The sequence below is a fragment of the Xyrauchen texanus genome, chromosome 42 (genome assembly GCF_025860055.1).
Source record: "Xyrauchen texanus isolate HMW12.3.18 chromosome 42, RBS_HiC_50CHRs, whole genome shotgun sequence".
NCBI classification, from domain to species: domain Eukaryota; kingdom Metazoa; phylum Chordata; class Actinopteri; order Cypriniformes; family Catostomidae; genus Xyrauchen; species Xyrauchen texanus.
This window is the reverse complement of record NC_068317.1, coordinates 29,244,481-29,255,835: the sequence shown is the minus strand read 5'-3', so window position 1 is coordinate 29,255,835 and position 11,355 is coordinate 29,244,481. Positions and strand designations below refer to the sequence as shown.

General features: G+C 39.1%; 1 protein-coding gene across 1 annotated transcript in view; it reads left to right on the top strand.

Annotated features, from left to right (window-relative positions):
* Positions 1 to 3,355: 3,355 nt before the first annotated feature.
* LOC127635086 (gamma-1-syntrophin-like) overlaps positions 3,356 to 11,355 on the top strand; it is a 69,674-nt gene continuing 61,674 nt past the window's right edge. Inside the window, exon 1 of the mRNA XM_052114867.1 lies at positions 3,356 to 3,384. The gene's annotated coding sequence lies outside the window, so the exon portion shown is untranslated. The remainder of the gene's footprint in view (positions 3,385 to 11,355) is intronic.

Below are 11,355 nucleotides of genomic sequence, written 5' to 3'. Positions count from 1 at the left end.
TGTATGTATATGTAGCTGGTCAGTTGTAAAGAATCAAAACAGGATGCAAAAATAACTTCTTTGGGTTTTATTCCAGTTTTCAATGATACTGAATCTATTTGGAAAGGCCTGAAAAGCATCACCAAGTACAAAACACCTCCCCTCGCTCTGTAGAGACTCAACTAATGGCTGATGAATTTACGTCAGGTTTGAGAAACCCAGTCTCACACCCATCCCCCGCTCTAATCTTCACTACACACAAATCAACACCTCCTGGAACCCCCCTCATCCCCCCTCCTGCTACTTAATCTTTATTTATAATCTGTGAGGAGGATGTGTGCCGGTCTTTCGGAAAACAAAAGACTAGGAAAGCTGCAGGCCCAGATGATGTTTCACCTGCAGATTTAAGATTTATAATTTTTATTTGGTTAAAGATTAGGCAATTCAATTAGATGGAAAATTGTTATTAAATTGAAATGGATATATCTTAAAAATAGGCTAAAATATTTTTTTGAGTGTGCCGGTCTGAAAGTCTGTGCTGACAAACTGGCCCCTATCCTCACACAGATCTTCAATAGATGACTTGAGCAGTGTGAAGTTCCCTGCTGCTTCAAATGCCCCACCATCATTCTGGCCCCCCAAAAATCCCAAATCACAGGACTTAATGACTACAGACCTGTCACTCTCACATCTGTGGTCATGAAGTTTTTTGAGAGACTGATTTTGGCCTACCTAAAGACATCACTGGATTCCTGCTGAACCCCCTTCAGTTTGCTTACTGAGCAAACAGGTCTGTGGATGATGCTGTGGGACTGCACAGGACCAGCTCTCCTTGCCCACTTTTGATGGATCACAAGCTTTCTGACAGATAGGCAGCAGCTAGTGAGACTGGGGAAACTCACATCCCAGCTCTCCTTGCCCACCACAATCTGTTGATGGATCACCAGCTTTCTGACAGATAGGCAGCAGCTAGTGAGACTGGGGAAACTATTAGCACCTCACTATTAGCACTGGTGCTCCTCAGGGATGCATTCTCTCTCCACTGCTCTTCTCCGTTTACATGAATTACTGCACTGCAAAAGCCCCCACTGTCAAGCTCCTGAAGTTGGCAGACAACACTACGGTCATCGGCCTCATCCACGACGGTGACGAGTCTGCACACAGATGGGAGGTTGAGCAGCTTGCTGTCTGGTGTGGTCAAAGCAGTGGAGATGATAGTGGACTTAATGAGAAATCCCCCCACATTCCTACACCCCCCCACCATCCTAAACAGCACTGTGGGAGCAGTGTAATCATTAAGGTTCCTGGGCTCTACCATCTCTCGGAACCTGAAGTGGGACACCCACATAGACTCCATTGTGAAGAAGGCCCAGCAGAGGTTGTACTTCCTTCACCAGATGAAGTTCAAAACAGTGCTAAAACAGTTCTGCTCGGCCGTCATTGAGTCTGTCCTGTGTACATCTACAGTATAACTGTCTGGTTTGGTTCAGCCACTAAATCTACAATGGACAGTCAGGACTGCTGAGAGAATTATTGGTGCCCCCTGCCCACCATCCAAGATCTGTAAGTGCAGATAGAATCACTCTGGACCCCACACACCCTGCCCACTCCGTCTTTGAACTGTTGCCTTCTGGCCGGCGCAACAGAGCACTCAGTGCCAGGACATCCAGGCACAAGAACAGTTTTTACCCTCATGGCATTATCCTCATGAACAATTAAACTGCCTCAGGACACCCACATAGTGCAATAATGTAAATACATATCTTATGTACATATGTAAATTCACACATTTAATTCAATAACTGTACCTACCCCTATACATTACCACTTGCATATATATATATATATATATATATATATATATATATATATATATATATATATATATATATATATGCCATTCTGTTATATGTTCTTTTATTTGTATATTTATTTAAACTCTTACCTTGGTTTATATTCTGTCTCACTGTAATGTTCTGTGTGCACTTGTTTCTCCTATTCACATTGTGCATGTGAGAACACTTATAAAGCTCATCTTGTGCAGAATTCTACAAAGAATTACCCAAAGAATTATCAACCGATGAACAAAACCAGGAGATCTCCCACACAATTTTCATTCCCACGCCTCTAAAACGAGAGAGTGCCGGAAAATGGGTGTCGCAAAACTCCGGTGACGCAAAACTCTTAAAGGGGCCACATCCACTCCATGACCAGGGTCAAACGAAATCAAATGTCTCCGCTTACATACTACTACTACTACTACTACTGCTCAATAAACTTCAACCTCTTTTCATGTCTATAACTGAACTATAACACATAATTTAGACACTTCATTCTGTAGGATAAATATTCTTTGCCCAAACACAAAATGCAAGTGTAAACAGTTTTTAATTATAGTTATACATTCAATTATATCTCCATATGCTGGCGCTGCTATAATGTAACCAAAGCAGCTGAAGCTCTTATCTCCACATAAATCATAATCAGCAAACAAAGATGTATGATTACAAAACAGTTGCAACACCTTTATACTGTTCACCCACTCCTATCAACTGTACATGTACCACTTATGGGTCACATTTCTTTCCAAGAAGAACGGACTAGGCTGCTGAAAAAGAGGAGAAAAGAAACTCCATTGTAAGCCAACCTAAGCTGGTTTGTTGGTCTTTGTTGGTCTCCCAGTCTGGTCAAGCTGTACTTTTCGCTGGCTTTAGAGAGTTTTGGGCACTTTCAGCTTGGAGACCAGCTGGTCGACCAGCTATGGCCAGCAAACCAGCTAGTTTAAGGTGTTTTTTTTTTTTAAGCAATGAACCCAAACTAACTGCAAAGAAATTTCTGTGTTTTGCTTTCTCTTACTAAAGCCTTCTGTTCATAAAATTATAATTCAAACCCAAATGCATGTCATTCATTTTTTCAATACAAATCATTATACTCAGCTCAGACTCATTCATTATCTGTAGTTTTAACTTTTTGGACACTTTTCCTCTGGGTTATATTATTGTTGCCCCACTGGAGGTGAGGGAGATAGTATTTACCACTGAAAGCCAAGCACACGATTCACACACACACACACACACACACACACACACACACACACACACACACACACACACACACACTCAAAAAGACAAGAAGGAAAAGAAAGGTTGAGGGGGCCCTTCTCAAATTTTCATTTTTCCAGAATGTGTGTTTTTGTTGTCATAAGTTTTCTTTGGTGGCGCTGAACAAAGTGTTCCTCTGTGGAGCAGGCTCTGGACTTGCAGACACACTGTCTGTACTGGGAGTTCCTGTTCCCAAGTCCAAAACCCACAGACCCACAGCAAAGAGGACAAGGTCAGCTTTTGCTCTCCAACATAAGAGGTGCATTACTGCGGACGAGTTGCAGCCCTCGGCCAATGCAGATAAGTGTGTGTGTGTGTGTGTGACTGTGTTTTGATGATGGATGGTTAAATGGGGCTTTTAACTATCAAAATACTTACATTGCACTTGTAAGAGGTTGAAATGGACATTTTCAGTCTCGGCTGTTTCAGTCCTGGAATGTTTTATTTTACACGTGAGTGTAATTTACTATTTCCACCTGTTTTGTGTGTTTTAGCATCAGATTTTGTCTACAAAAATGTACCATGGGATAAAATAAACATACCTTGCAAAGACCATGGTATGCTTTGAAATACCTCACAAATCCATTTAAATATCATGTTATATGGATATGGTGATCAAACAGTACCATGGTATTAACATACATAAAACAAATTCTATTAATCACACCCCCTGATACAATTTCTATTATAAGAGCAAGCAATTTCAAACAATATGTGTATATACTGTATATATATCCATACCATCCATCCATCCACCCACCCACTGACCACCCATCTATAATTATTGTATAATTACCATATATTAAATCATCTTTTGTTTTGGGGCTTTTCTCATTAAATACTGATATATGCAAATAATTCTATTACTCAATGGGCATCGCATGTAATTAATTCGATACAGATGGCACCATTTTGAATAAGGTCCTTTTCACATGGGTGTTGTTTGTCCGTACAAAACTCGCTGCCATGATTCTACAATATTGTAGGTGGTTGCCAGGGTGTTGCAATGTGGTTGTTAAGATATTCTGAATATTTAGCCCGAGATGGAGGACTTTTATTAAAATAAATGGGACAAATTGGAATTCTCAATATGGTGGATATAAAAAAGGAAGCCCCAAACCAATCACCTTTAAGATACAGACATCGCCTGTCAGTCAACTCGCGAATGTGGGTGCGCATTAGCCGAACCAGCCTAAAAAACGTTTAAAGCTAAAGAAGCACAATTTATGACACTATCGTTGTCAGATTTGACTGCTGATTTGAAATATGTTATTTAATCATAATCTTAACCAACTCTTTTGGAGATTTTGAAATAGATAGTAGCTGGACTTTTATGCCACTTGTATCCATAGAAAAAACCTCCCCGGAAGCAATTCCAAGATGGCTGCTAAATGGACTAAGTTGCCTACCCCTGAAGGACTTTGGTGTTTTTTTAGCATGCTGCTGTCCAGTTGCTAGGGTGTTCTGGGTGGTTGTTAGGTGGTTGCTGACTGGCCACGTTAAAAGAGCCCATTCTGGTCCAAAAATCGGAAGTCAAATCGCTTAGAACAGTAATAGCACACATGTTCTCAACCAGTGTTAGGGAGTTCTGAAATAAAAGATGCGATCTAGCATCACATAAATGCTACATTTGTCACATTTTATTGCAAATGCAGCAGTGGAGCAGAGACAGTAATTAAGCATGTTTACATAAACCGTCCTTTCTCATTCTCATGTAGCGCTGGAAAAAAAAACTAATAATTTAAGTGAATCAGCTCTAATGGACAGTTCATGTAAACAAGCCGAATGAAAAAAAGCAATTCCTTTAATATTTGGTTTTTATGAGTAAGTTATTATGAGTAGCTTGTACTGTAGTTTTGGAAGCTACAGTTTCAACGTAGCTTCTCCAACACTGTCCTCAACAAACCACACGATTTTAGTGATCACCCATGTTAATCGAACAATGTAGGGTGAGTCTTGTGACATCTTTTATTATTGAGTGTCAAACTCGAAGTATGAAAAAATCGTAATGTTGGTGATGATTGCCATAGCTAGCATAAGAAATCACTGTTGCCTATTTATTGCTAATCTGTCCATCCATGCCTGTTTTTTCTCTCTCACTTTATGCACATTCCTAAAGTTCAGTCAGGACTATCAGTGCTCTTGATTCCAGCCATGGTCAGACATAATAAAAGGGTTTAAGAGCATCAGAGTTTGAGATTAAGAGAATGCCACAGTGGGCCTGTTATCAGATGAGAGTGTCACAGGTCCACCACATGGGTCTTTGATGTTTAGCATCCTTGTAAGTGAGTGTAACTCTTCCATCCATCTGCTCTAAAGTGCTACAGCCCCGGTAGGTTTCATGGCTTTGACAGTCAGCTCATTTGCAGGAGGTTTTAAGTAGTACGGATAGGATTTTGATGATTTTATTGCATTCGGTTGTACAGCCAAAACAAGACAATTTATCTCTTCCTTGATATCTCGATTTATGTCATCTGGCTAGTGTAGACACTTCTAAGAAACCCCTCCTAGGATTGAGATGTAATGGTGATAAGAAACACATTTTTGGTTATGTATTAGAATGTTAGTTTACAAGTTGATGTATCATCTGGCCAATAGTCTTCAAGTGATCGTTTTTGAGTGTTACAAGACAAAATGAACCATGTTGTAGGAAAGAAAAATCCCAAATTGAGATCTCTTTAATATCTCAGACAGCAAGGAGAAACTTACACGTGTCTTCCGTAGGGTTTCAAAAGAGATCTCAACAATGTCTCAAACTGTGCTCAGATTCGCCAAGATACCAAAGTCAGAGATTTCAATATGAACTAAAAAAATACCATCAAATTCTTTTAAAACAAAATTATCTGAGCTATGCTGTTCACTTTCTTTCACATAGCTCTACATTCGTTCTGTATGTCAATTACTGTCCAATTTGTGGAACTGTAGGAGAAACATCTGAAACAAGATTTAAACGCAAATCTCAGCGCCACTGTGTCTAATGAGCAATGAAGGAGCAACCTCCGTATGGCAGAAAAGACCCAGCTAAAAAGCAAGTAAAATGTTCTATTAAACAGATGAGGTTAATGCTCTATCGAGTTCTACCCCCTACCCTAAATCTTAAAACTAAACCTAACCGATAGTGTCATAATAATCAAATGTGCGATGAAAAATGCAATTACTGAAGCAACCTCGTCATATTGTGGCACTTTTATGACACTTTCGGCTCAAGTGTCGACTTGCATGCTCTTTGGGACTCCGATCCTTTGCACAATTTGACTGCATTTAAAGGGACAGTTCACCCAAAAATAAAAATTATCTCATAATTTACTTACACTCATGCCATCCCAGTGTATTTCAGCTCTGAAGGTCCATACAATACAAGTGAATAGTGACTAGACCTTTGTAGCTCCAAAAATCACATAAAGGAAACAGAAGAAATCTTGCCTCAAGTGGTTAAATCCATGTCTTCAGAAACAATATAATAGGTGTTGGTGAGAAACAGGTCAAAATGTAAGTCTTTTTTATTACTCTAATCTCCACTTTCACTTTTACATCTGGGTATTCAGAGTAAAAAAGGAATTAAATATTGTTCTGTTTCTCACCTTCCCCTATTATATCACTTCTGAAGACATGGATTTCACCACTGGAGTCATATGGATTACTTTTATGCTGCCTTTATGTGCTTTCTGGAGCTACAAATGTCAAATTATCATTCACTTGCATTGTATGGAGCTATAACGCTGAAATATTTTTCTAAAAACCTTTGTTTGTGTTCTGCTGAAGAAAAGAAGTCATACACATCTAGGATGGTATGAGGGTGAGTGTATGATGAGATAATTGTAATTTTTGGTAGAACTGTCCCTTTAACCAAACTTGTATATGTAGTTGGTTATGTAATCGCCTTAAAAGTCATGCGCTATAGTAAACGTGTTTCGATGTCATATAGCATTGTGTGAGGAGCAGGATGAAAAGTAAGTGTTTATGAACTGATAATCTGTCATTTTACAAAGTCATTGTTGTTGCACCTCTAGTGTTCATTTCACCAAAAAACAACAGTGACAATATATATCAATCATTCCACAAAAATGTAGGTACTGTAACGCATTTCTATGAGACCAGGTTGCCACTATACTCAGGGTATTTCTGTAGTCTTTGGCAGAGTATCTGTACTATTCCTCTGCTGTTAACCAGACCCCTTTATAGATCCAGTGCAGATAACTCACCGGTATATCAGCTGCAGGCACAGACTAGTGGCTTGCAGGCTGACGTTATCTCTGTGTGTGTGTGTGTGTGTGTGTGTGTGTGTGTGTGTGTGTGTGTGTGTGTGTGTGCTGGCCCCTTATCCACCCGAAAACCCAAGATCTTGAATCCCAGAGGTGCTTTCAAGCAACAAAATTTGTAATTCACCATTCAACTACCCTTCAGCGGATAAAGCAATGTAATAGTGCATGAAAAAACTTGTTGATTTCACAATTTACAGTAGCTGATTTCATTTGAACTAATTGTGCAAACAACTGGTGCAAGTGAGCCAGATCAGAACAAAAAACTCCCATTTTAAAGGGATAGTTCCCTCAAAAATAATTAGAGGAAATTCTGTCATCATTTTCTCACCCTTATGTTGTTCTAAACATTTATATCTTTGGTGGATCACAAAAGAAGATGTTAGGCAGAATGACAGCCTCAGTCACCATTCACTTTCATTGCACATTTGTCCATAAAATTAAAGTGAATGGTGACGGAGGCAAGCTAACACTAACATCTCCTTTTGTGTTCCAATGAAGATAGAAAGTCATACTGGTGCAACATGAGGGTGAGTAAAGTTTGTCATTTTCATGAGCTATCCCTTTCATATGAACTCATTTTGCAAAGAACTGATACGAGTGAATCAGAGCTTGTGGAAAAGAGTTTTCCCATATTTAGGAAATATCATCCACAGCAGATTCACGCCAAGTGATGCAAAATCAAAAATGAGTCCTGCAGGCTTGGAGAGAGAGGGAGACACAGGAAAAGAGTGACTCAGATGGAAAAAACAGAGTGAATTGCTTGGCTCATTCATTCAGAATGTTCAAAAGTCCCCGCAGTGCACTATAGTGTTACTATTATCATCACCTTCCTCCAGATCTCATTCCTTTCTTGGGGCTGTTGAAACACTCCCAAAACTTTTGCAATGACTCACAATGCATTTTCCATTTTACACACTACGGCGCCTGAACAGTGATGAACAACATTCGCAGACACAGATGGAAAATCCATACTCTCTAATTTTCACTTGAAAGAGATTGAATCTTTTTTTAGATTCTGAAAGTGCAGTGAAAGTGAAAATTAGACAGTTATTAACAACAGAGTCTCATGACAACTGGTAATAATTTGTACAAGATGTAATCATAAGATATCGTACTACTTTGCTTGTACGACCTATTAATAAAGACAATTTCAAATCAGTACAGGCATGACATTTTAGCTAGCCTCCTATCCAACACTATTTAATGTTAAATAACATTGTTCATTGCTTCGTTTATTTTTTCTACGAGTGTAAAAGTACTTTTTGTACATGCCAACTCGTACGATCTCTCACGAATTTGCCATCTCGTACTTTATTATGACTTGTCAAGAGACCGGATTGGCTATAAAAGGGTGTGATTAATTCACAAGGGAACCCACCTACAACTTTGAGGCCTATAAATCGGTGTGTAATTTGTGTTAATGTCAAAATACTTTCTCCAATTCAAGCTTAATATGCAGTGCCAACAACATACAGTATAATTTAGCCATTTGTCAATTGGTTTCCATGAAAACTGTAAACACTGTGGCTCTGTGGTGCCATCAAAACATTGCTCTGTTTACTTGAGCATCACAAAAACACCAACACAGCAACATTGATTCAACCAATGGTGCGAGTTTGGGGCAGGACAATCTGTTTGTTGACCAATGGCAGATAGGGGGAGTTTTCTGGAATCGGTTTAAAAACAGTCATGATTTTTGCAATTCCTTTTGGTGACTCTAGTGGCACAGAAAGGACAAACTTCAGCTGTAAAGGATGGGATTCATTTGAGTGAAAATGTTCAAGGTGTTCCCTTGAAAATGAGAACCTAGAGAATCTTGACCTATATGATGTACTCTCCAAACTTTTCCCGTTTGATTGTTGTTGATTTAGAAAATGTTCAGAGCTTTGTTGGAAACCCTGAATTGGCTCGGGTGGTGTTTCCTCAAGGCTAGCATTCAAGAGCTTTGCGCGAGGGTGGGGGTGTGGGTGGGGTGGGGGGGGGTCTGAACGTCTATTCCACATCCTCCTGAGTCAGAGATCTTCCAGCTGGACCTGACAGACCTCTCTTACTCAGCACACTTCATTACACACACAGCAGTAGAAATATACAACACTACAAACCCTAAAATCACCCCTGCATCACACACAGATAGGCACAGTCTGGTGCACATCTGAAGGAAATGGATCATAGCATTGCTGTCTTTTACCAGGCACTAGAATTACTATTGCTACTTTTTATGCAACAGGTTTAGTTCAGCAATATGACTAACAGTCAACTCTTAATTAATCTACAATTAAGGGCAAATTCCAAATGGCATTTTTGCACCCTTGAAGGCACAGCAGGAAGAGGATGTTTGTGATTGCTTGTTGCTGTTAAACAGCTGGCTAGAACAAAAAAAAACAACATATTTAATAGAAGAGATGGCTTTAATCGCTTGCTGCTTTATTGCATCAAACCTGTTTATGACACATACATTAAAATATATTTTTTAGCTAAGATGTGGCAGACCGACTTGATTTGTGGCTCAAGTATTGATACTGAAAATCCCAAACGTTTTACCCATTTTAGTCTCAGTATGTCTGATGCACTCAGATTTTATCTACAGCACTGATTTTGAGCAACATGCACTAAAATGGCAAAACCCGACATTGATATGGTCAAGCAATCACTATGGCAGGTTCATATTTTTTACCTCTTCGTGAGCTTCAGTTGATAGGCCCATATGTGGAATTTAAATTTATGGGCTTCTCAAGCATTCCATTGGAAATCAAAATGCATGAATGCGTTTTAAGAAGTTATATAAATGATCCTCGGAAAGGGCACATCTGATATCCAGCAGTGTTTATTTGATACTCATGTGGTGGTGTGTCGGTGCTGTTCGGGCATGCTTTTTTAACTATAATACCATCATGTGGGGGATATTTTCTAAGGCTTGTTTGTTCCAGATTCTTTTGTCTCCATGGATAAAGTCGATTCAGCTAAATGCAGGTACTGGCTTGATTATGTTGAAATGTAAATCGATCACTTCCTATTTCTCTTTGGCTTTGGAATAGACCTGGAAATTGAGATTGATCTGGCAGTAGACATGATTCATTCTAAAGAGGATTTTGATGCATTGCATGAACTCTGTTTTCTTTATTTTGAATCTGCTGAGTTTGAATTAGTTTAGGCTTAGATTTTGAATGTTAGGTTTGACAAAGGAGGTACAATACACAATCTTAATAGCAGTTGTTTGGATATCGCCCCTTTAAAAAATGTCTGTCATTGGCAAATTATCTAATATACAGTAGTATAATGAAATATTTTCAATGTATATGTTGCTTGGAAATTTGTTTTTATTTCGATAGAATATACGGCTACTATTCAATGGCTGTCAATGGAGAAAGATCCTTTGACCCCGATGTTGGGGTAGTATGGCTTCTACTAGCTGCTTATGCTAACCAGTCAAACCTTGACCCCTTGGTTGAGACCATAATCATTTGTAAAGCAATATAAAATAGAGTTAGCATAATAGGCTGAAATAACTGTATACTACTCATAAACTAGCCAGAGGGTGGGAAATTAAATGAATGCATCCAGGGTGACCAATGTGATCACTTGTCTAAAAATTATTTCATGAGATTTCCCTATATTCTATTTAACTGTACTTAAAACAACAGAGAAGGGCAAACTATTGAGTCATATGCATATGTTCACATACACTCACCTAGAACTTTATTAGGAACAGTATGGTCCTAAAAATAGTTCCCAATATGGTCTTCTGCTGTCGTAGCCCATTCGCCTCAAGGTTCGATGTGTTATGCATTCTTAGATGCTATTCTGCACACTACAAATGTACAGAGTGGTTATCTGAGTTACTGCCTTTCTGTCAGCTCAAACCTGTCTGGCCATTCTCCGTTGACCTTTTTCATCAACAATGTGTTTCTGTCCACAGAACTGCCGCTGACTGTATGTTTTTTGTTTTTGGCACCATTCTGAGTAAACTCTAGAGACTATAGTGTCTGTTGTGCATGAAAATCCAAGGACATCAG